The following is a 26,742-nucleotide window of genomic DNA, read 5'->3' on the forward strand; positions in this document are numbered from 1 at the left end:
ACAGAGCAAAACCTACTCCATTGATCATTGGTTTTATTTTTTCCCCTTTTCTTTTCTGATTAACATCCTACAGCTTAGGGGTTGTCTCCAAACAGGGAAGCACAGAAGAGAGGTTCTCAATGTGTTTTGAAATATGCAAAAGGGCAAATGTGCTGTTAGAGATGCAAGGATGCTCAGGAAACATTGAAAGGCTACTGCACACCTTCAGGTTAGATCAGGAAAGAAGTACAAAAAGGCACATGCTACCTTTCTAGCCTCAAGTCTTTGTCTTTCTACAGGCTGCACAAAACAGCACTTCCGCATTTCAATTCTGTGGATGAGCTCAGGCTAAAAGCACATGGAAATGCAAGCCCACTTTAGGGTCATTATCAAGTAAGACAGGGAAAAAGAAGGCTATGAAAGAAGACAGATATGTGGCAAAACTGCAGTGTAAGGATCTAATTGAAATCATCAGCAAAAAACAATAGCACTAACACATTAGTTGGATGAGTCTTCAGGGGATAAAAATGAGAGGGCAGGACCTCTCACCCTGCATTAGGAGACTGTCATTTTCACTTTCCTTAACCAAGGAATGTTTGGAATTTCCTGCTCCTCATCCCACTGGAAGGGCTCATCTCACTGGGAAAGGCTGATTCCCAAATACTCAAGCCTTTTGCATTCATGAAGATTCTTTTTTGGGTTACTCATTCTGCCTTTCACTATGTTTTTAATTGACACATTTCCCAGAGTTCAGCATTATAGAATGCTGACAATGGAAGAATTTAATAATGATATTTTTCTGCACGAAGGACACTTTGGAACACTGGTTCAGATGACTGGGATTTTTCCAGTCTTGCACACACACACACACACTCACACACACAGAGTGATGGCTGCAACCCACTGCAACTACGAAGTCTAGATTAGCTAAGACTGTTTGGAAGAAATGTAACAGTACCTATTATTTTTCCTTTCACAAGAGATTTAAGATAGAATATTTACTATGACCATACCATTTTTATATCAGATTGAAAAACAGAATTTCCATCTTGCAAGAAGTTATAGCATTTGGCATTTCTTCCAAGTCAGGCTAAAAAGCCCAAATAATGCAATTTATCTTTCCACGGAGTTCTTAAAAATCAGTTTAAAAAGGCAAAAACATTAACATCTATGGTATGATACGGAGCATCTTGAAGTTTCAGAAATAAAATATTTGGTGTTAAGGAGCAAGAGGGGTATGGTGATCTTCTCCTTCACTCCAACTTCAGATGGCCACAGCTTAGAGCTGATATTTTTGACCCACTTGTCTCTATCTGCCTATGGACCCCTCTCCCCAGACAGAATTAGAGCCCCACCAGACATGAGAATCTCATGGTGTGGCTGTTCCCAAGAGGCTTCACACCAATGCAACATCTCATCCCAATTACAAAATGTAAATGTCAGACAGATTTTCCTGTGGAGCATTTTACTAAAGGGTCTATTTACACTATAAACATTTTTAGATTTAATGAACAACAGATACAACAGAACAACAGATACGATACTTAATTGGATACTTTAGTGATCAAACCTGGTCGTTATTTTACAATTTGCTTTTTTGAATCCTTTGAGTGTGACTATCAAGGCAGAATATCAGGTAAGAAGACTAGTATTCAACAGAATCTCAGTGTGATTTGTAAATAAGAAAGGACTTTGAAAAGCATTTGAGATGAATCTTTCTTTGCAGCCTCAAGTTTTAAAAGTATGTTTTATAAGCAACTTCCTTTATAAATCTTTTCATGGCAATATTGATTTAAAAAATATTTTACCACTGGAAACCAAGAAGCACACTGGAATACTTTTCTATAAAACTCTCATTAAGGTAGAGACCTCACTGAGAATCTGCGCAAGGTCTATCATCATGTATAGAATGACCAAGCCAGAGTCTGATGGGGTCATTTTTGCAACAGAACAAAAACAAGAAATCCATTAAAAAAAAAAACAGAGACAATCAAACAATCAAAAATCAGCTGCTTACTACAAAGAGAACTCAGACCCTGTCTGAGTGAAATGTATTCTCATTGCACCAACATAACCCCTTGAAACCAGTGATCTTGCATTATGGTATTAAAGAGCAGAGTAACAGAGACATGCCATGTTGTAAAAGTTCTTTACACCTTTCTTTGAAATAATGACATGGGTCATGACATCAGTCTGTCCTTACATAGTAAATCCTGGGTCTTTAAGATAGATGGGCTGTAATTAGAACTAAAACATAGCCTATGGGGAAAGATCTTTCCCCACTTAAATCACATGGTTTTCATTTCTGTACTGGTATAAATGGTATTTTTATGTATGTCTCCAGAAGAGAACTCAACTGCAGTATTTCTTCTCTGCTGCTGAAATATTAACATTAAAAAACCCAGTATTTTACAAAAGTCATATAAACACAGTGCTTCCAAAACGATCAATTTTGTTGAAATTGTTTTACACCATCCTTCATCCTTGAAATTATATCCCTTCCTTTGTGGACTGTTGAAAAACTTTAAAATTCTGAACTTATTTGAAGTAAGACTCAGCAGTACATTAACTGGTAAAAATCAAAGTACTTCTTTTTCTCCCCAAGCCCAGAAGAATTAATTTTGTTGCCACTAAAGAAGAACAGGCACCCAACTTTTGAACAGAAACTGACCTAATATTTCTGAAAACCCTGCATGCAATTAGCTTCTTGTAAGAGCCATCTTTCAAGCAGTCTTTTTCTGCCTCTGAACTCCAAAAGCTGCTCATGAGATCCAGCAAAATTAGGATATTAATAGAGAACCATTTATCAAGCTCGATGGGTTTGTTAGAGGCACACTTGTCTAGTTAACCAACACTGCCAGGGTATCCTTGAAAGCAGACAATACTGTTAAGGGCCTCCTTATTATTTCTACTCCATGTTTTTCACAACGGCGTCTGTCCAGCAATGGAAGCAATGCTGCCCTAGGAAGGGGTGCTCAGACAGCAGAGGGTCTCCCCAGAAAGGGAGCCCTCCTTGGCTATGGGGTGGTGTGATGGCTTTGTCCCAAGATGTGGTGATGTCCAAAGGGACTCCTGGTACAGCAGGGTGTACACCTGCACCCCTCAGTGCTGTGAGCATGTGGAACCACTGGCGAGTGTCCAAAGCAAAGAGGGCTGCTGCCCTCCTGATCCCAGGGACTGCAGCCCGTTTCTCAGAAACTTTGGCCTAGGCTGAAAAGAAGAAAATAGCTGGTGAACTGGGATGGCAAATTCATGGTACCAGACTGGGAACCAGGGGCTGACTCCAGTGATTGGTTTTTCTCTTGCCTTTTTCCTTGATGGCCCACACAGTTCTCGGGGCTTGTTTTACCTTCACTCTGCCTTGTGTTCAACAGCATTTTGGTTTTGAGATATATTCCCTTCAAGCAAAAAAAGCAATTTTTTTCCCACCAGAAACATATGAACTTCAACCTTTCCAGGAAAACATTTCTCAGATCAGGGCTCCTTCTTGGCAATTTGAGACACAAATCACAATTTTGACCTCTTCATTACTTAGTATGATTGCTCTGACAGATCTTTTGTCTGAGCACTTCCTAAAGGCTTCGGTTTCCCTCTAAAACATGATGATTTTGAAACCTAAGCTTTGACAAAACAGAACTGTGATCTCCCAGCTCCGGTATTTGGACTGCAAGCACTGTGCCCTGTGCGTTTGTACTGCGGGGGGATCTGCATATTACCTAACACCTGCAGGCACTTCTAAACCACAAATTATAACTAATAATAGAAGTTTTACCTTTGTGTGGTGATTCAGTCTCAGAAACCTACACCTGATGTATTTCTTCAAGCACTCAGATCTAGCCTGTGGACAAAAGCTAAAAAATCCCTATTGTATCAGCAGATTCAAAGCTAAACTCAAATACTGCTCTTATCTAGGCACATAATCCTATCAGATTGGGAACCATTGGTTTGGCAGTAGAGTGTCCAACTGTGGCAGAAGCTGTGCTAAGGCTGGACGCTTACCCCACTCCATCTCTGCCTCCCTTTTCACTCAGACTCACTTGGCCGTGCTGGCAGAACTCCTTTACTGGCACCAGTACTGCACAAGTTTCAGATAAAGGAGCACCATTTTCTGCAGTCCTATTCCTTAAACATTTATTGTCACATCTGTGACTTTTTCTAGTTCCAGGGTTTTATGTAAGACTGGAACATTGAGGTTATCTGATAAACTTATGTTGACAATACCCCACACATGGCAGAGGACAAGAGGATAAAAGACTGTAAACATTGTGAATGCTGTGTCTTCCCCCTTTCCCTTTTTATTTCCTCTAAACATTACTGGAGAAGAATGTACTGCAAAGTCATAAATAAAGTATACTTGTCAGAAGCTATGATCTTAAAATAATCTAAGGGTTTGTTTGTGTTGTCTCCATAAATTGTTTATTGGTCAATATGGACAGAATTTGCAAATGCATCCTCCTTTGCAGTCCACTGATATTGTCTCCATTCTAAATACTTTCATCTAGTATTAAGCGTCCAAAAAGCACCCAGTTTCTACCTTTTTTTCATTGATGAGAAATTTTCTAATGCTGAACATTCAATTATGCAGCATTATGTTATCCTTGAGGAGATGGTGACCATTAAAGGACTGTATGATTTTTAAAGTTACTATCAGAAGTAGGGTTATGTAGATGGCTTGATGCTTTTTGAGTCATCTCCATCTAGACAATAAAGCAAATAGAAAAAGAAAAATCTCTGTAGAAAATAAGTTTCTAATTTATATTTTTGCTTCCCTGTGTCATGTTAATGACACAGTAACAGGCCAACACTGTAAAATGGTACCCTGGTGAGTAAATTATTACGAAAAGAAGTTTATCAAGGCCGTGATTTCAGTGTCTGAATAGCCCATGAGGATATAGAGCAGGAAAGATCTCTTTAGCCAGAGAAGGCACAAACCTTTAACACAGAAACCAGACATTCTTCTAACTCTCCTGGAGCCCTGCAAAGCAAAGTGGTCTTCCAATAAAACAATCATCCTGCACAGGGTGATATTTTAAACCAGAAGTTAAGTGGTTCAGTCCCCTCTAGATAGTTCCTAAAGAGGCAAAAAAACCCTACCAGTAGACTTAAAAATGCTTTTAAATGCATGTAGTCGTTGATAGATTGGCTATTTACAGCTAGTAAGTCAAATCTGTTATGACATTTGGTAATTACCTCTTCAATAAATAACTTGGTAAGTTCCCAGAGAAAAGAAGGCAATTTATCTCAGAATAAAAACAGTTTTGGTCCACCAACTCTATGAGGACAATTTGGTAGGTAACTGTAACTACATGGGGAATTTGGATGCTCAGCGATCATTAAAAATAATGGGAACTTAAGTGTCCAGATCCTACAGCAGTTTCAAAACTCTTAGCCATGCTCTCCTGGGACAACTACTTTTTGCCCACTGCAAAAGGATTAACACTTAAACACTCAGAAAAGAAAGAGAACAAACTGCATAAAACCCCAGTGTCAGATGGTTATCTATGAGCATTTTACTGATGTTTTACTAAATTGACACCATGAGGAGGAAACCGGAACACCTTATAATTTATTTTTGATATTGTAATTATTGATGTTTCAACAAAACAAGGACTTCACAGCCAAAGGGTTCATTGGCAACAGGATTAAAGTGGCAACAGATTTTAATGGGAATGGATTTTCTGAGGCTAGGACTTTGTAGTAAAAAATTAACACCTACCTGCCACACAACTGTATATGTTTGTTCTGCATAAACACCTGTACAGCCCAGTAGGGATTACAGAGGTAATGCAATGGAGCTCTTTCTCTCAAGGGTGAGAAATAAATGAGGTGGAGATAGCAAACAGTAGTAGGGAAAAGTTATTAGCTATACTGGGTATCACTGCTGTTAGCCATGGCTGATTCATTGCCTCACTAACAGTCGCCTATTTAGCAGGCTGTAATACAAATGAGTCTTTAATGGGAGCCCCTTCTCTTGCACAGAGCAGCAGGACAGCAAACGAGGGCACTTGAAGAGCTACACGGGCCAAACAGGCAAGGAAAACAGACAGGCAGAGACTGGCAGCTCAGTGTTGAGCTGCTCTCTTTTCTTTCTTTCCTTCGTTTCCATTACTGCTCCTACACATTTGAATCTAGCAGCCAGTTCCTTTGTCCTCTACTTCATGCTGAGATAAACCCTGGGCACAAGACAGCAGGAGCCCACCTGGGAGAGTGCATCCTCACCCACAGTGTATTTAACACAGCGCCTTTAGTGGCACCACTGAGCTCACCCTCACGAGGATTCACCTTTCCCAATGGTTCAGACCAACATTTCTATACAATGGTTACATTTTGTATACAGTCGTAGTATCTACAACACTTTGCTGACAGACGCCTTTCTCTTGGTGTATTGGCTAGCTACAACCTGAAATCACATGCAAATCTAGAAATATGATTTTTTTAACACCCCCCCTCCCCACTATTCTTTACTCACCCTGGAGTCTTCTTGTGGGATCCAGATGCTGTCATTCCAATCTTTACCTGTTACCACAAACTCCTCTGCTTTCTGCCATGCTCATTTATAACCCTGTGGAATAGTTGTCTTCTTTTTGTATTAGTCTCTTTCTAAGCCAGAACCAAATTCTATACTTGCAACCTATCAGATCTGTCCTTTTGTGTCTGTTATTCTGTGAAGACATTTGTCATTTCTTTCTGTCTGCCTCACTATACAAATCCTGTTTTCTTGCCCTCCTGCAGCTTCTTTCTCTGTTCAGTCTCCTCAAGGTTTTGTTGCTATTATCATCATTTTGTCTCAGCATGCTCTCTGTCTCCTTGAAGGCTGGTTTGACAGATCCTCTCTTGTCATCTGCTTGAAGGCTGATTTCAGCTCTTCCTTGCAGCACTGTGCCTATGCACCTCCTCCGCGACAAGTGTTTAATGTGGAGCTTGTTCTACCAGAGCTGCTCCTCGTGGCCCTTCCTCCTGAGGAGCATCTCCAAGACAGGAGGTGTGCAGGGCTGTGGGCCAGAGCTGGTCTGATAATGTCAATAGCTGACTGCTGCCTTTCCAACAGGCCTAGCAGCCCTTCCCCTTGTCATTGTCAAGGATGTGCACTAGTGATCTGACAGGATCTCCTCTGGCTGTTCATGGGGTACCCAGAAAAGATGGTGTTTAACCTTGCTATTAGAATAAATTTACCAACCTGTGCTCACTCCTCATGCATGGAGACTGTCCATTTCCATACCACTTTCTGAAGGAGACAGAGCAGCAGCTCCTCTCAGGAGGTATGGTAGCTGTTTGCTGCATGCAGCCTGCCTTTGACATTGAAAGAAACTGAGTGTCCAATTAAAACACACAGGAACCACTGATACACAGTGTTCCCACACTTCCCTTTCTGGGAAAGCGTTTTCCTGTCCTTCATAGGTCCTTCACGAAGCCTGCAGATTTCCTTTTTATTTCTCCATTCTCTTCCTTAAAAACACATTTTTGCACTGAAGCCTTAATATATTACACCTGCAGGTCAAGTAATACATAATATTTACTTTAATGGTTAATGTCCTCCAGATTATGCATGGATTGGAGGATGCTTGGGGCAAAACTTCAAATTTTATTTGAAGGGAAATGCTTCTTTTCATTAAGGAAGCTCCCCTTTCCAGATGTCAGTCTTCTAGATCAGACAGAGAGCCACCATAACTTCACCTCTTAAAACCTGTCTCTCCTCTTCAAAAGTATCTTAAAATTAAAAAAATGGACTAATTTCAGCAATGGGCTAAGCACATAGAAGGTACTCCATAATCTAGTGAAGTACCTACATTATTCTTAAGAGATTTGCCAACTAGGGATCTACTACTGCTATTTTAATTTATGTTACATCGTGATTGCAATTCTAAATTAAACTCATACAGGCAAGAAAATTTATAGTTAAGCCTCTCCGTCAATCCTTAACTTTCTTTGCAGTAACCAAGTGACATATTGCAAGGGCTCTGACTGTGTCTCACAGTACCTAGGCATGTGCAAAGGTTAATTACTGTATTGGATTTGAGTGACAAGGCTTTGCTGGTTTGGGGGGGGTGCTACAGGGGTGTTTATGTGAGAACTGCCAGAAGCTTCCCTTGTGTCCATTACAGCCAATGTCCACTGGCTCCAGGATGGACCCACTGCTGGCCAAGGCTGAGCCCATCAGCAACCACCTCTGGGATAACTTATTTAGGAAGGGGAGAAAAAACCCTTGTGCCACAGCAGCCAGAGAGAAGAGTGAGAACACTGAGAAAAACAGCTCTGCAGACACCAAGGTCTGTGAAGAAGGATGGGAAGGAGATGCTCCAGGCACTGGAGTAGAGATTCCCCTGCAGCCCCTGGTGAAGACCACAGTGAGGCAGCTGTGACCCTGCAGCTCCTGGAGGACCCAAAATCTAAGCAAGTGATGCCCAAAGGTGGCTGTGATCCCCATGGGAAGCCCATGTTGCAGCAGGCTCCTGGCAGGACCTGTGTACCTGTGTAGAGAGCCCATGGTGAAGGTAACCTATGCTGCTGGGATTTGTGATCAATCCTGCAGGCCACCCACGCTGGAGCACTTCATGAAGAACTGCAGCCCATGGGAAGGCCCCACACTGGAGGAGTTTGTGGAGAAAAGTGAGTCCTGTGGGAGGGACTCCATGCTGGAGCAGGGGAAGAGTGCTAGGAGTCCATCCCATGAGGGAGGAGAAGCAATGACAATGTATGATAAATTGACTGCAGCCTCAATTCCCTGTCCCCCTGTTCCAGGGAGGCAGAGAAATTTGGAATGAAGTAGAGTCTGGGGAGAAGAACTGTGTAATAAACTAAATTGACTTCCCCAGGTTGAGTCTGTTTTCCTGGCAACAGTAATTGGGGAGGGATATCCCCTGTCCTCAACTTGACCTGTATTCTCTTTGTATTTTGTCTCACCCTGTTCAGCTGAGGGAAGGGATAGAGTGGCTTTGGTGGGCACTGCGGTCCAACCAGGGTCAACACACTCCATTTACACAGTCTCATTTCTTACCTTTGATTTGCTGAAAGGAATCACATAGAAGAACTCAGCCCTGGTGTGCTCTCTTTCTGAAAACTCTTAGCACCTCTTGGGCTATGCTGTCAGGTGCTGCATAGCTCAACAGGGCAAACCCTACCCCTTTCAGTGACTGCTTGCTCCATTGGGCATCTGCACAGAAGCAGGAAGGGCAGAGTCTTTCTGAAAAAAGTAACATAATTTACAAAAAGGCCTTACTGAGAAATAAATCCACATGTTTTCCCTAGGGGTCCCACGGCAGCCCTAGCCAGCACTATTCCCTCCCTCTTTGGTGAGAACATGAATTAATGGCATGGGCGCACAAGAGCATCCCAATGCTGTCACTGTCAGAAAAAACAGAAGATGGTAAAAAGGAGAAAACCAAGAGGGAAATTCAGAAGGCAGCCTCATTACCGAAATACCTCTGTGTTTCACTGGCTCCAGCTTAAGCTTGGACTGGTTGTGGTTTGGGGTATCAACACCTGAATACCCAGGTTTTTGAAGAGTCATTACAAAAATCATCACAGTCAAATACATTTAACATACAGAATGCATTTAGTAGTGTACTTTGAATTTATTTCTTAGCATATGAATTATGCTTTTCAAAGCAAAACAAGTAGTTTAAAAATTGGAACCGCCTGTGACTGTGTGAAATGCTCCTTTCATCCATTCATTCTGTAAATGAGGACCCGAATCAACTCCTTCACAACAGTTACGGTTTCTCAAGTCTGCAAACACTTTTCAAATGTGGGCTCTATCTTTTGGAATGCCATCAAGACATGCTTGCTAGTGTTGTAGCTGGTGAATTTTAAGTGTTTAGCTTTCAGATGAAATGTATGTAACTATGTTAAAAATTCCTCTGAAAAAAGTAGGTCTTATACATGCATTGCTGTCAGTTTTCACAGTTCTATCCTTTTTTTAATTACCCAAGGCATTCTGATTACAGAGCTACAAAGTAATCTATTTAAAGCTGGGTTCTACAGTGATCTAATGGGCACAAAAACCATACAGAATTAGAAAACATTTACTTCTCTTCCCCTTCTTCTTATATTGCCAAATATGTTTAAATCAAACTTGTTTTAAAAACAAATATTCCCAGGGTAAGGAATTTCATATCAACTTCTGGTTGTTTCTGTTGAATTAGAAACCTCTGGCAATTTTTTTCCTACTGAAATGTAAATGATGACATATCGTTAACTAGCAGCACTACACCACTAAAATACTAGGATGTGCCTTGCTCGCCTCAAACTTCCCTCTCCTTAAGTGCAATGCCTTAGAGGCAGCAGTGTTTAAATGGTACAAAGTACTCTACTAGCACCAGCCTGAATCTTTATTTAGGAGAACAAGCTACACATTCTTCCCCACTAACAGAGTATATGGAGATGTTCGGCTCCTCCATAAAGCACACTCATACACTATTACTGTCTACCCCAAGGTACAGCACTGACATGACAGATTCATGTTCCCAGCTGTGACATAAGGGCTCTTTGACAATAGCACAGTGAAAGCCCTATTAAGAAAACATGCGCCGGACCGTGCATCTGATGCAGTTAAATGCTATAAAAGATTTTCCAGGTGTTAATGAGCTGCACGAGCAGAATGAAAATGAGGGGGATCCGTGTGCTTGGAAATTCTCAAGGAGCAGGACTCGGGCTCTCAGAGAGACGGACAAACAGCGCTTTATAAGCACCACTGGCCACACTCTGCACCTGACCATACGAGGTGATGAGCGACCCCGACTACTCACTGGGGAACTGTTCATTGAGGATCCTTTGCATGGGAAAAGACAGACTTTCATGTCTTCCTGCAGTTTACTACATCCTTTTGACTTTGCTCTATTTGGGAAAAAGCACTAGTTATTTTCTCCCTTTTAAGCTTTTTTTTTTTTTTTTTTTCTAAAAAGAAGGAAAACATTATGCCTGTTGCTTCTTGTGTTTAGTTTTATGAGGGATTCAGCTTGACCCAGTATAGATAAGAAATTGTCATTTAGTACATGTTAAAATATCACTACCTAGAGTTTATGTTTTAAAGGACAGACAGACAGTCTGTTGGAAAGTTTGAAAAAGCAGTGTTTGAAATTTTTCAAGGCAATGAGGAGGCCTAATATAGATTCTTTTAAGATATGTATAAAATCCTATGTATTGTCTGCCCTGAAAATTTCAACCACTGATACTTCAGAGTATGTGCATATGTTATTTTTTACAACAGCTACCTACAGGAGAAATGTTTATTCATATAATCTGTTGACTTCATAAAAGATTGTTTCATTTGTTTAGTACGTGTGAATTTTATGGTTACTCTCCTTGAGGAGGTAAGTTTTGTTTTATCTACATATGACAGGTACAGTGAGGGAAGGCTGCAATGCAGACTGTTTCATGCTGTTGTGACCACAATCACAGTCTTAATCCTGGCATACAACTGTATCTAAGGAAAAAAAAAGATAATTTTGTCACCATGCTAATTTCAGCCTGATTTTCTGAAAAGAGGAAGCTCCCAGTAATATGAGAACCAATGGAGTGTCTCCTCTCAGAAGTTAATTTAGAACCACCCATTTTATTTCCCACAGAAAAGTCAGTACTATTTTATCTCTCTTTTCCAATCTAATATCCTAAGTTGTCTACCCACTCTTCCCCCACCCCAACAGAGTTACTTAAATTAACTTGGAGCACTATATTTCCTTAAAGGCCTAAGAAGACTAGGTAGAGAGAATAAACAAATCACTGTAATAACACATTGACACATATTCTTGAAATTGATGTCTAAAGGGTTAAATTCTTCTGGCTTGCCAGGTGTTCTGTGCAAATGCTGCATTCATACAATGTAGTATCTGACCATTTAACCATATGTCAAACAATCTTTGCTATGACAACCAGATGTAGACATTGCCATGGAATGAAATTATCATTTTATTAATTACCCTTTAATTAGTTGATACAGGAGAGAACATGCAGCAATTTAGTCATAATTGGCCTGACTGAGACTCAATACTTAAAGGGATGGAATCTGTTTGTGAGACCACTTGTTATGAATAACAATTATGTCTGTGACAATGCAATTTTATTATGGAGATGTACTATGCATTTCAAACAGTATAAGTTAGTATTTAGGATAGGTATAAGTTGGTATCCAGGATTCTAGCTACAATTTGATGGAAAATACTTTCCTTGAATAAAAGTGTGTAATCCTCTGTATATTTTGCTACACTTTATAACAATGCAAGAAAGATCTTGCAAACCTTGCCAAAGACCCTTACCAAATTCACTGTGATGACCAAAGTGTGTTTTCAATGCTTTATTATAGAAATGAGGAGCCACTTGGACTTCAGACTCATCTCAAAATCTTTTTAGAAATCTTCAAATTATTCTTGACTTTAATCTGATATTTGTGCAAGGGGTACACCATGCAAATTTTTTGAAACACTCTTTGGCAAAACATTGTAATCAGAAACTCTAGCAGAGTCTCTTATGTGATCACTTGTCACCATACTTTTTGGATTTTTTAAGGAAGTGGAACATCCCTAGATTTCTCAGACTACATAGGTGCAAATAAAGTTGGCAGCATCCCTCTCTAGACTGTAGCAATAGGTAAATGTCTTGAAGACATTCTTTCAACACAGATTGCTGTTAAAACAGGAACACTCTTCCCAGACTGAGTATTGAGTATCACTAGGAGTATTGAGAATCTGTGGTAGGATAGAGCACATTCAACAGCTTAATAAAATACTTGTGAAGTGGATCTTAATATTGGCCCTTACATACCTAGATGTTAAGAGATGTTTTTGCCATTCTGGAGCCATCATTCTGTCCTTGCTCTTCTAAACTCTGTGACCTGAGAGAAGACTGCAATGTTTTATATTAGTTTTGTACTTTTAGATGGACAACACGCCTCATGTTTTCGCCTCTTGTCTTTCCACAAAAATCTCAGAAAGTGCAGGTCAAAACCTTCAGCAAACACAGCTCCAACAAAATAAAACAAGCTACTTTACTTTTCAGAGCTGAATTAAAGCTCTCTCCTTCTGTTTTTTCTTGTTAGCTCTTATTTCTTGTAAGGCTCTTGGGTAGCTCTTATTTTTTTGCATGTGCAGTGACAGAAATTATATTTAACCGAATTACTTTTAAAACCTTGCCCAATGTTTATTTATTTCCTTATGATGGATGTGCAGGCTATATAGATGTCTCCAAGTCAAATAAGTCTTTCATGTAAATGTTGTAAGGTCAAGGAAGTTATACAAATGATAAGTCTGTTTCCTTTACAATTAGACTTCTAGAAATCCCTCTACCTTGCTTAAATGACTATGGGATGCTTTCAAAGTTGGTTTTTCTTTTTCTTTTTAAACACAACATCCTTCCATCCTTTCTGATGGTTAATTCACCATTATGCTTCTTTAGCACAAATGTGTATATATATATATATATATGGAAAAACATGCTCAATAGGAAAGCAAAACACCTTTTGCCTAGGGTGCCATCTTCCAGTTAATATCAGTAAGTCATATTCTGCTGCTTATAAGTGCATCTTGCTCAACAGCTTATCACCACCTCCAGTACAAACACTCGCAGGTTGTATCTTCCTGCTGTGTCACAGGGAATAGCTAACACAGTGTAACAAGAGATCATTTCATTAGATTACCATGAAAGAATCACCGCTGCACGGAGCTTGAGCTGAACAGGGACACAATCACAGTGCTAAAAACTTGAAACAGTTTACCATTAAAGCCTTGTGTGACTGCTTGAGAAATGTCTTAGAGCAGCAGAAAAGCTGGCACCATTAGCTTTCATCCCTGCTGAGTTGGCAATAAAGTGCACACATAAGTAAAATGCATTAATTGGTATTAGTCAATCTAGTTAAAATGTTCATTCTCCAGGCATCTTCAGATTTCATTTCTATAAAATAGGATTTCTTTAAGTCTCATAATTTGATTTTGTCCAGCCCAAAATGATATTGACACAGTGGCAGCAAAAGCACAATTACACCCCAGCTTTACAAAGGTACTCTCTATCTAAATAGACTGGGACCCACGTGCTCCCAGTCTCTCTCTCTCTCTCTCTCTCTCTCTCTCTCTCACACACACACACACACACACACACACACACATAGACAGGAAAAAAAGCAACCCACATAAAAAAACCCACAAACAACTGTGGAAGAGGAAAAAGTGATGCATTTTCCTATCATTTTCCTAGTGCTATTTTTCGTCCCTTTCCCCGGTATTTTTCCTACTGTGCACTACTGATTACTGCACTTTAAGATCAGAATGAACAATTAACTGCCTAATTATTCCAGTCACACCAAGCCACAATGAAATCTTTATTCAGTGTTTACAGCAATCTTTGGCAGAGACTGTCTTGCTGTTTTTAAACCAAGAAGAACTGCTCCCTTTGGCTCCCTTCAGCATCAGCTGCCTGGGTTTCAGAGCTGGATGCCAATAATCAGCCTCCTTTTTCTCTTCCAAAGTGGCTATTTTTTTTTTAAGGGTGAAAAGACCTATTCTCATCAACTCCCCATATATTCTGCCTGATTTATGTCCCAGCCACTGGGTCTCTTCCTTCCGTATCTTTTACCATTTGCGTCCCCCCGCAGCCCCTCCGCGCCGCTCCGGCGGCGCCCATCGAGTCCCGGAGCCCCCGGAGCCGCCGGACACCCCCGGACAGGGGGGCGCTTCTTCCTCGGGAGCCTCGGCGAGGGGGCGGGAGGCGGGGGGGGGGGGATAATTTCCAGCTCCGGCTGTACAGCATCCTCACACATCCACACACGCACACCTTCTCCCACAGTTTTTTCTCGTTCTGCCGAAATCTCGGAGGAGGCTCCCCGCTCCGGGAAAGTTGGAGGGAGCCGCTCCGTGCCCCGGGCGGCTCTTTCTGCCCACTGTCCATCTCTCCGCCCTGCTCCCCTCTCCCGACGGGCAGCGGCGCCGCCGGGACGCTCCGAGCCCCGCTCCGCCCTGCGCTGCCCGGCTCTGTCCGCTCCTGCCGCCGCGGCAAAGCACCTGCGGAGCGGGGGGATGCTCGTCCCAGCCAAACTCCAGAGCGACCCGGGGTGGGCTCGCTTCGTTCCCCACCGCCTCCTCCTCGCCCTCTGACTGCGGCTGGACAGCCAGGGGGTCAGGGACAGAAGAAAAAAAAAAAAAAAACAAAAAAAACCAGGAGGAACAACTGACATGAAAAGAATACTAAAATCCTAAGGAGAAAAAGAGGAAAAAGTAAAGGAGAGGAGAGAAAGAAAAAAAAAAGAAAAAAAGAAAAAAGGGGAAAAATAAGAAAGAAATAAAGGGAACAAAAATAAAGAAAATGAGAAAAGAAAGAGGAGAGGGAGAAAGAGGGGGAAAAGGAAAAAAGCAGAAGAAAAAGTCCGCGAAGGAGAGGTCGGGTTACCTTGCAGTGTGGAGGAGCTCCCGACTGCCTTCCCGGCGACGGGACTTCCCTCCTCCGCCGGGTGCGCCCCTCACATCCCGCGTCCCCGTTCCGTGCCGCGGAGGGAGCAGCGCTCGCTCCTGTCCCCGGCTGCGGAGAGACGCTGGGGCTGGGGGGGCTGCGCGGGGCCGCGCGGCCGCGGGCGGAGGAGGAGGAGGCGGAGGAGGAAGAGGAGGAGGAGGAGGAAGGAGCCCCGCGGCTGCCCCGCTCCCCAGAGCTGCCCGCGGGAAGTGGCCGCCGCTACCCCTGGCTCGGCTGCCCGTGGGTGTCGCGGCGGGTCTAACGCTGCCGCGGGGACCTGCGGGAGGCGATTGGTGCCGAGGAGCTGCGCCCTCCTGCGCCGCCCCACGCCCTCCTTCCCGGGGAACCCCCCGCCCCGGCTGCGGCCCTCGGGTTCCACGCAGCCCCCGGCTATGGGAGAGCAACCCCGGGTCTCCCCTCCGCAGGGCTGGTTACATCTCGGGAGGATTCCAAAACGCAGCACATTGGCTGCTGAGGTAGACCAAAAGTCACACCGGAGAGGCGAAGCGATCCTTTATTTAACTAAAAGAGTACGGAGATGAAAGCTGAATTTCTTTGGAAGGCTCGATTTTAGTTAATAAACACGCTGAGACTAATGTCAGAGCTACTTTTATGAGGGCAAACAGTAAAGTTTCCTGGAGGGTTTGTGTAAGACTTTGGAAAAACAACCAAATAATAAAAGCATTTTACATCCACCTTTTAAAGATCATTTTAGTGTTCATAAAAGCTGCCAGGCTTGCTGAAATACTCCCCATCCACAGAACAACAACTGCAAAGGCAGCGGCAGGACAAGGCATCCTTTCTGCCAACTAATTTGTCTCGATCTTGACCTGAAGCAACCAGGAGGGCAGGTATTTCTTATCCACCTCTCCTGTGCTAGCCTTCATCTTTCTGCACAGAATGGGAAGGCAGCAAACTTACACCAACTTTGATGATGCGTATGTATGAAAAAGAGAGGGAAACTTGTCCACTTGGGTATGAGGAGGTTATTACCTCTCTAATAGCTCCCTGTAGTAATAACTCCTTTTTGCTGCCAGCACACAGCCCATTCCCTGTCTCAGTTAAATTGGTAAATCTCAAGCAACTCCACTAAGCAGAGCTGTGCCCCATCAGTCTGTGGCCAAGCCGGTGAGTGGCAGTAGGAGACTCTAAATCTCATTATCGATTACCTGGGACGCTGCCAGTCCCTCAACAATTAGATCTTGAGATGAGGATTCAGATTATACAGTCAAGATCTGTTTCGGGTGGTTTTTTTGTTTTCTTTTTTTCTCTCCAGATTTGTACTAATGATTGTTTGCAGAACTAAGGTCTCACTGGCTAGTTTTCTGGCCCCGCATTTTTCATATTGATCGTAACATAGTCATTTCAGCATTACAGAAGAAAAAAGGGCAGTCAGATCTCTGGAGAGAAGTTGCTGGAAGTTTGAATGCTGGCAAAGTGCCCAAAACAAATGATGAATTACAGCTATGATAAATGAATACTTGGGCATGTTGGGAAGCCATACAATGTTCTCCCAGTTTCCTCTATTTAGTGTTCATCTTTGAGCTCATCCCCAGGCTGATGGAAGATTTTTAATGCAGCAGTTGGAGGAGGCGGGAATGGCCTTTGTCAGCATTACTGGTCAGCCACAGAGACTTGGCACACTTGTGACAAAAATAAGGAAAAACGGACCCCTCGGTACCACTTTGCCCCAATACTAGGACAGAATACTTGTAATAACATTTGGGAAAGTGTCAGAACACCATTACTGCTTCGAGTATGATTGCAAGAGCAATGACCTCTTGCTAGAATTGACCTGGTTACTGAATCAATGCACTTACTTGTAGAATATGCACACATCCCCATTCCTCTGCTTCAGCATGGTATACTTGGAATAAGTCTGATTGCAATCTTAAAGGCTAAATAGATGCCACTTGAAAAGTTTGCATTTCAGTTTAAGTGTAGTCTGTGAGTTTGTTTTTCTTCCCTGAAGTTGGACTGCAGTAGGGGGAAAAAAGTCAGAATAAAATGCATATGACAGCTTCAACAGAATGGCAACTCTAATGGCTGTCCTTTGATTATTGCATGTACTACAGTACCAAAACAATAAAATGCAGTACTGTATATTGTTTAAGTTTATAATTTAGGATTAATATGTAGTACATAAGGCAGCACTTCTATGTGACACAGAAAACACAAGAGAATTCTATGATACGCAGAGTAAGCACTAGAACAAATCCATGCATTTAATAAATGAACTTCTCAGTTTACACAACCAAATGGGTTATCCAAACTTTGTGTTTACTAAAGCAGATGTGGCTACACACTTCTTTAAATTCTGTCTCATGTGTTGTCTTCTTTCACAGGGACATGATTCAGGAATGTGCCTGTGACTTATCTTTTCTGAGACCTGTGCTACACAGTAAAATAGGAGGAACTTACATTTTCACTGTCTCATGCTCCCCTTCCAGTACACAGCTGAATCACGCAATCTGAAGAGTGCTTTTCTGTGCCTCTGAAATTGGAGTTGAGAGAATGTGGCAAAGAGTGTGGTCATTAACTCACCTGTGGCAGCATTGCATGTTTTCAACAACCAGGCTTTTTCAGGAAAAAGGACAGAAGGTTTCAAACATTCATATGCGAAATGCACATACAGAACAGGTGGATGAAGAAGTGTCTCACCTCCTTCCTCAAAAACATGAAATAAAATTACAATTTTAAATAAAAAAAAAGAATTGAACTATAAAACCTTACATGAATAATAAAAATCAATTGTTGAATCTAGAGCGTTTATTAAGCTCAGTTGTGATTAAGTGTCCTTACATGAAAGAAGTGAATCTTTCATCTCCAATACTCCCTGCCACCATACTATACATTATTCTAAAACCATACAGAGTAAAAAAAATACTAGAAAATGCATCATGCTGAGTTGTTTTAAAATTTAGAGGCTTTCTGAGAGATGAAAGAAGCATTTTGCTATCACTGTTTGAACAAGAGAATTTTGTATGCTGCAAGGTATTTACACTGTTCTCCTACAAGGAAGACTTTGAAGATGAAGCATTATATATGGATATTGCTTATGTGTTCATATAGCTTTCTGTCATGCAGGACTGAAACAAGACATGAGTTACAAGTTACCCAAATGACAGAGGTGAAGGAGCAAGAGAGGAGAAAGCAGGAAAACAACTATTTTCCACTTTTATGTTATTGCATGTCATACAACAGCTTTTATGTTTCCCTCTTATACCCCTGCCTCACTTTATCCAGCTCGGTTCATTATTCTTCTGACAAGAAAAGAGGGTTTGGATTTTGCAGGTGGGGACTGTGTGTGGTGTCACTTTAAAGGTGGCTAACAAGAAACACTCTTTACAAATACTAGAATGGTATATTTGCACCAAGAGATGTCAGAGAAATTGATAAGATGGAATTTTTCTAGCACCTCTGTGACTTTTCAGAATAGTGGGTGTTTATTTCACCATTGATTTGCTTTTGTAGTTGACTACAACCTAAACCTGTAATGGTTTTTATTGTGCAATAAATCACGGCTTTTTAAAATAAAACAATTGTTAAGGGCACTCTAGAATCTATTTGAGAAGGCAAAAAGAGTGAATATTAACTGAAAAAGATTCCATATACCAAACAATAAAATGAATCCATGACCCAAAAGCAGTAAGTTTCCAAAGCAATAAAACAATATTGCACATCACTGAAGAAGTGACATAGCAAGACAATGCATCTATAACAAGAATGGTGAAAGGAATATGTGCGGTCATAAAGTCACATCCATCTCTGTAAAATGTTACTAAACCAGTAATAGGAATAGCTTTCAAGTTGTCATGTCCACAGGGAAGAAGATCAGCTGTACTTGCAGCCAAGAAAGCCCAGACTGTTACGTGCTACAATGGTGAAACTCCTGAATGCTGTACAGTCTGTTCAAAAAGCAAGTATGCACACAAAATCCAGTGGAGAAATTAATAAGACTTCAGTACAGGACACAAAGACGTGTATATGGCTGTACTTGTTTTGCCACATGTTTACAGATGTACCCCAGAACCTCTCATCCAGCAGGATCCGAGACATGACTTTCTCCATCACATGTTTTTCTTTTGGCCTTCACTCTCCTTTTCTTCCAAGGAACCAGTGATTTGTCCCTCAGGCTGCCCCTCTCCTTAGGAGTAAGGCCTGATTTTAATCCTTCTCAAGGGGTTATCTGAGCTTACCACTGTCAAAAAAACTTTGTAGTGTTTTGCTTCCTCATAAAAGAGGGATCCCCTCCCTCTTTGCTCTGAATTTTTTTTTTTTTGGTTTTGCCTTACTCTGTCACTTATTATTTATCTCCTCTGTTGCTTATGTAGGGTGGGGAAGGCAAATCTGACACAGCTTTCTTCTTAGTCACATTTTCTTCTATATAAATTAAAGAAAACCTTCTTCAAGCATGTATTCAAATCTAGTGGCCATCTGGAAATACAGCCTTGTTTTGGGCTCTCTCCTGCTCTTTAAAAGAAAGTCTTTGTCTCTGCCACCTCTCCTTAAGCTTAATTATCAGTTTATTATTTTAGTCTTGTTTTAGTCTATTGTTTCTTGGAAGGTCTGTAGGATTCAGCATATTCTTTCTCAATGGCTGTTCACAAGGAAGAGATTAAATTGGAATATGGACTGCTAAAAAGACCATGAGCATGATCTGCTCCATCAGTGTCTTCAGAAAAGTAATTTGTGGTCTGGAGTCACTGAGGAAAATACTCTCTTTTTCTCCTGCTGAGAGATGCATTAGCTTTTCCTTCACGCAGGTCTTTCAAACTCCACAGCAGTGGCAGGGAATCCCAAGAGTAGGAGTCAGCTTTACAGTTCTGGACTTTATTAATTTAGTTTGAAACCTGATTTGGTTTCAAGACAGCAGCAAGAAAGTTTACCGAGTCCTATTCACATCTCAAAATGTCACCTCAGATGGAGGGCACCAGGGGACTTGCATGGCTGAAAGCCTCAGAGGGAGCTGCCAAGGAACTGCCGTGTCATCTTCGCCCCAGCCTGGCCTCTCCCTGACTGCACCCATTTCATTTTGCTTATTTTTATCAGAGCATGTGGAATTTCCAAATGAAAACAAAGGAAAAATACACACGACTGTATTATTACAACTCTACCTACTCTTCACAATTTTTCTCCCACAACATTTCTAATGGAATGCTGATGAGCAGATTTTCTGATCTTCCAGGCATTTACTAAACCAATTCTGAATATCTTTAACTGCACCACTTAGGTAAAAGGAGTGAATTATTTGCTGTGGTACCTGTACCACAGGATATGAAGTGTGTACTACGGATAAATCACAGGTAGGATGCTGGTTGGTAAACAAGCAATTGTCAAATTGCTAGCTATACCCTTGTCTGCAGTGAGAGAACTGTAGGTAATCAAGGATTGTCTTCTTGCCATGCATGAAGAGAGGGGCTAATAGAAAAGAAATAAAGTGAAGAAGGAAAAACACTTCAGATGTTTCTATATGAATAGAAAAAGGAACAGGCTTCTATTGTCAGAACTTAAGTCAGTGACGTCTGTGCTTGGGCTGCTTTTCCTGCTTGCACTGAATGTGACAATACAAAATGCAGCATAACTCTGATTGCCCAGCACTGTTCATGTTCTCTCTATGGGAACTGAGCAGGGATTTTTCTTTGAATATATCATTTACAGCTTGCTACAGCAATTCTGCAAAGTCAATACATATCCTTAGCACAAAGCAGAGAATGAAGGGCATTATGGAGAAAGAGAGAAAGATACTACATTGACAGAGAAAGATGAATTCCACTGCACAAGCACATTACAGGTTCCATTCAGAGTAATAAAATTACTCTTTTTTTCAAACAGAAAGTATTTTTCAAAATACATTTAATATGGTTATGTTTAAAAAGATCTTGTGTGCAGCTTATATGTCACTACTGACAAACTCTCTGGCACTGAATTATCATATGATTATCTGCTGTGCAAAGAAGATCTATTCATTGATTCAAGTCAGATGTATTTGCAAGGCAAGGTTTGTAGACACAGGTAATATTTTTTATTAGACCAACTGATTAGAATGAAAAGATGGATCAGAAACACAAGCCCTTCACGGAGTAAAAAAGAGTCTGTTTTTTTTTCCCTAGGTGCTCAAACTGGCTACATAAAAGATGTTATTTCTCTGGGCAAACTTAGCTGCTTACAATCTTAGATCACCATGACTGTTGCAATGCTGTTGCTTATGTAATTATAAAATACCTGTCTGAGAACCTGGTTGCTCCTCTGCATTATTAATAGCATCTGACTTGTTTTCACCACTGTATTGGGAATATATTTAAACAAAATCATCTCCTGAGCACCTGAAATGATCAAATTGGAGCCTACAAGTGTTGAGGAAGGGTATAGAAAGCAATTTTCAGCCACAGGGTGGCCGTGCTAGAAGTGGTCTGCTAGAGAGCAGACTACCCTTGGGCCTGCAGAAGGTACTGCATTGGGCTTCAGAAATGCACCCGAGCTAATCAGTTTTCTCTGGGAAGGGAACAGAGCATGGGAGATTGCCGGGGGACAAAAACAGGTGTGCTGGACATCTTTGCAGAAATGCCTCTGGGTGTTTTGAAGAACACTCCCTGCCCTCCTGCAAGCAGTGTGGTGGGAAAAATGCCGACCTGTCAACTACATCAATTAAGAGAAGCTTTAGTCTCATCTCACCCCTTCACAATGCCCACTGACAGGCAAAAATTGAACACATCCCTAACTCTAGAGGAGAGGAATCTATTTTGTAGTGTGCTGCAGGCATGATCTAGACAAATTGCACCTATATTTTATTTGAACCCATCACAATACAACATAACAAGGCTTTTCAATTACCTCAACAAGCTCCCAGTACAACTTTATCATTTCAATTTTTCATCAGTTTTCTCCAGCTCGGCATTTCTTCTATATATCACCGTAAATCTCATCAGTTCCAGCCCAGTTTAGACTAATAAATTTCATTACCAGCTCAAGCCTAATGAAAAGGGGAAGTTTCCAGTGAAGAAAGAGGAAGAAGGCACGGGTTGTTGCCTCGTGGCTCGAGCTCACCCCTCTGAGCAGGGCAGTGGACCGGCTTATCCATCCCCATCGCCTTGGGGATGGGCAGGGCACAAGGAAAGGCAGAATTCTCAAGTCCTGTTGCAGTCAGCAGAGCTGCAGGGTTGGGCTGCCCCCAGGAACAGACCTGTTTGTCCCCCTAAAGCCAAATTTAGGCAATGGTTTGAAACACACTGTGCCAGAGCATAGTCTTAGCTGGCACATGTAGAGCCCAAACACAGACCAGAGCTGTGATTCAGTGCTGGGGCAACACATTTCACCACAGTAACTTTTATGTTCCTGTGGCATGATGTTCCTCTCTTCAAGGAGGAGGACAAGTTAAGCAGGAAAATACTGATTTGTGTATTAGCTGGAAATGCACTGCAATCCCAACAGACAGAGTGCGGAAAAATGAATTTTGTACCATAATTATGTTTTCTTCTAAAAGACTCTGATAAAGCTCAAAGTTTTCAAAGATTTTATGGATACACAGAAAAGGCAAACAGGCTAAAATAATACTGCAAACCAGCAGACCTATATGTTTATTAATTCAGACTAAAATTTGCCATCTGGAACTGAACATTTTACTAAATAAATCCCACAAACTAAAAATTATTTTATCTAAGAATCTTCATGGCACTGCTCTTTAAGTTCTGGTACTGAAATAGCTCCACTGTAAATTAATATTTACAATAAAAGTATGCTCATAAAAGTTCCAAAGCATTTTCTAGTGACAGTCTGTTCAACTATTTAGTGATTCAAAAGCAAACTCTCCAAGAAAAGCTCCGTATCAGTGCAGTACATAAAATATAGAAATATATGAAAAATGACAAAGGCAATATGTTACTTTTGAGGTGACTCTGACTTGATTGTTAAGCTGGTTGAAGTAGCTTTTCATAAATGAAATATGTCCTCAGTTTTCCTAGAATAGATAGAATAAGAGCAAAGTCAACAAAATGCCTCACCTTTATTTTCCTTTGAAGACATTATTTTCTCTGGAATATGGTAAAAATCTGCGTTCAGCGCACGTTAGCTAATTCTGAGGCACATGTTAACAAGCAGACACATAAGGGGCTAATTTACATGCTTAAAGACAACTGAAACTTTGTTTTGCTTATGTAAATACATCTGCCCAGGGTAAGAAGTGGGCTTTCCAGTATACCTGTGTGTGAGCTGGGTTTGCAGGCATTGAAAAAGCAAAGTCTGGTCTGCTACTACTGTCACTGTGGCTGTCATCACAGCACAATTCAGGCAGAAAACCTCAAGACACCTATCAGACCAAATCCTGAGGACCTTACTCAAGCAAAAAATCTTGTTGATGTCAACAAACGTTTTCCCCAAAGAACCTGTGCACAATTGAGCCTTTTTTTGTACATGCATATTTTAGTATCATTGAATATCTGCATGAAAATCAAAATAGGTTTGTTCTTTAAGTCAGGGATCAAGACATCAGGGAATGAAAAATAAAAACCACCCTCCTTTAAATCCCGAAAAGGACTAGTTTTACAATTTTAGGATATGTTAGAAGGCTCTGAGTTTTCCAGATGTGTAAAGAGGACTGTTGGAAGAGTGAGTTCCTTTAAAGACAAGTCACAATGGTCAGACAAAGGAGTATTAGCCACTCAGAATTTTCTTTCCTTTGAAGCAGTATTTTTAATATGAGAAGCATGCATTTAATGTCCAAAGGGTTCAAAATAGTAACTGTTGGTCAATAAATGTGCATTTTTAGGACTCTGCCCAGAGCAGGAGATGTTTTGTCAAAAACATTATGCCCTTAGGCCATAATTCTAGCTCTGGTCTGTTTGCTAGGGACAACAACTTCACTTTACACATCTGGTTACCTCACTACCAGGGTCCCCAAATGTAGGGTTTTAAGGTAAACCAACCATGAAAAACTGACAATGACACACCCTTGATAGCATCTCTGGGTCCAAGAGCTGAAGAGAAGATCCCAGTCACCTTCTGCAGAGAAAAGGTACCTGCTAGAGAAAAATCTAAGAGAAGCAAAGAGAACATTTTCAGGGAGCACCTAACTGGTTGTCATAGTCAGAGGCCAGCTGAAAAATCGTAAAAATGAAAGAGTTTCTAGAGAGCTCAACCTGCTTTCAAATCCAGCAGACATTTTTAGCAACAGTATAGAGAGGATGCGTCTGGGCATTTTCAAATGGTTTCAGAAATGCAGAAACAGTCTCCAGTCCAAAACAGTAAGGCACATTTGAAGGTAGGATTTGTGCTTGCTTGGAAATCAAAGACCTTCAGGACAGAAAATTAAAAGATAAGAGATAAAAAAAATTCCCAATGACTTTTAAATTAAATAAGGCATTTATTTTTAAAGTATCTGTAGAAGAGATATCACTCTAATAAACTCTATCAGCTATTAATTTATCATAATGTAAATGGTTTAATTAATGTTTAATGATACAGCACTTTCCACAGGAACTGATCTCCAAGTACACTTCTTTAGAAGAGGGATACGATACTCTGATAAATACATTTATGGGAGACAGGGCAAATATGTGCTTCATGTAAATCCTTTTAGCTCCAGCAAAACCAAGAGAGTGATGTTAGTTTCCTCAGGTTTACTATCTGCAAATGATATTACAAATAACATATTACCTTAGCGGTTATCTCATACATCTGTGCATATATATCTTGGTAGCTGTTTTTGTTTTCCAGCAGTATAAACTAACTTTGCAGAATCACTGACTGGCATTTCTTGAGACAAGTACTTTTAAACTACACTTTTTGCAGTCCTACCTCCAGTGCTTTTTACTCTAAAGGCAAACCTCAGTAGTCTACTAGTTGATCAGTTAGCACCAACCACAATAGATAAAATGGAGATACAGTAAGAAAATAATGTTACTTAATAAGGCAACTTTGGAAAGTAATCCCAAAACTCCAGCTACTAAACTGCCTGTTGACATTGTAAAAACAAATTCAAAATTATTCAAAAGGTTTGTACCAAGATATATCTCCTCCAGTTGTACAGCATTGTAAATACTATGTGTATCACAGAAAGTAAATTAAAGATATGAGTAGCATTTTCAGCTTTTCTTGCTTGATTTAGTATTTTTCCTTCTTTCAAATGATCTTCCAAGTACCTTTCTTCCGCACGACAGGGAAACAGAACAAAAGACATTTCACTTCCAAAGCTCTCCAAATTGTGGAGTTTCAGATACAATTTTCCAAGTGCTTTAGAGGCTGTGTCAGTCACAGGGCTATTCTTGGCATAGCCACTGGCAATCCAAGAGCAAAGCAGAATGAATTCTGGAGCAAGAAGACGACCAAGTCAAATTCTAACTAGGTGGAATAGTCTGTAGGAAAGAATTAGTAAATCAAACTATCAGAGTGTTTGGCACAGAAGCATCTGGCAAGTGGAGAAAAACAGCTTAATGTAGGTGATAAGATTTTATTTGCTTGAGCTACACCTTTAAATATCAGGAGTTTCTGACTTTTTGCACTGGTCTCTTTCACATGTTAGCTTTTGAAAATGGAGGGATATTGTTTGCAGCTATAGCAAATTTGCTGCTCCTACAGCTTTAGCTCAAACCCTACCTATACTCCTTTATTGCAATTAAACAAAACACCGAGGTTTCAACTTCAGCGTAACTTTTCTGAATCAGTTACCTACATGCAAATTTATAATTTGCTTTCAGTTTCTTCACTGGTTCCATCACATGGCACATGTACTCCAGGCAATTTAAGCTAACTCAGCAAGTTTGTCTCCTGCAATGCAGGCCCCATTTCCTTCAGTGACAATTTATGTTAATGATAATCAGATGCTTTTTTAATTAACAATGACCTACAAACATCCTAATATATTTCTCTCTCTCCCTGATGGTATTTTTTTTACAGGACTGTGTCACTCTGTTTCATTTGAAACTTGGGGGCTCTTGTATCTGTTCAGACAGCACAGCTCCCATAGCCCCTTAATTTTTGCTTTCACAGCGTTTATGTTCATATGTCCCTGTCAGTGTGTGTAGCTCTAAAACCAGTAGCAGGGTGGGAGCCGTGTTGTTCCAGCAGTGCAGAATTGATCTTCACATGGACAACAGCTCTGCAATTGCCCAGGCTTCCTACATGTACCTAAAGTGGCTGCATATTGCACATATGGAAGTAGGGTGGCCTTGGTTGCACTACCAAAAAGGCAAGGTTATATGCTATCAGGAACAGTCATGGTGTGCAAGACAACAAGGCTGCAGAGACATTATACATATATATATATGTACACAAAAGACTGCAGCATAAGATGTAATTCCTTTTATTCAATGTCATATGTATTTCTAAGAAAAAGTACTA

The 26,742-nt window shown here is 40.9% G+C and overlaps 1 protein-coding gene across 1 annotated transcript in view; it reads right to left on the reverse strand.

Moving 5' to 3' along the window:
• The window catches only part of CDH20 (cadherin 20), a 118,680-nt gene extending 103,027 nt beyond the window's left edge, over window positions 1-15,653 (reverse strand). The window contains exon 1 of the mRNA XM_059854288.1: window positions 15,349-15,653. The gene's annotated coding sequence lies outside the window, so the exon portion shown is untranslated. The remainder of the gene's footprint in view (window positions 1-15,348) is intronic.
• Window positions 15,654-26,742: the final 11,089 nt, after the last annotated feature.

This window comes from Haemorhous mexicanus, chromosome 1, assembly GCF_027477595.1.
Source record: "Haemorhous mexicanus isolate bHaeMex1 chromosome 1, bHaeMex1.pri, whole genome shotgun sequence".
Taxonomy (NCBI): Eukaryota; Metazoa; Chordata; class Aves; order Passeriformes; family Fringillidae; genus Haemorhous; species Haemorhous mexicanus.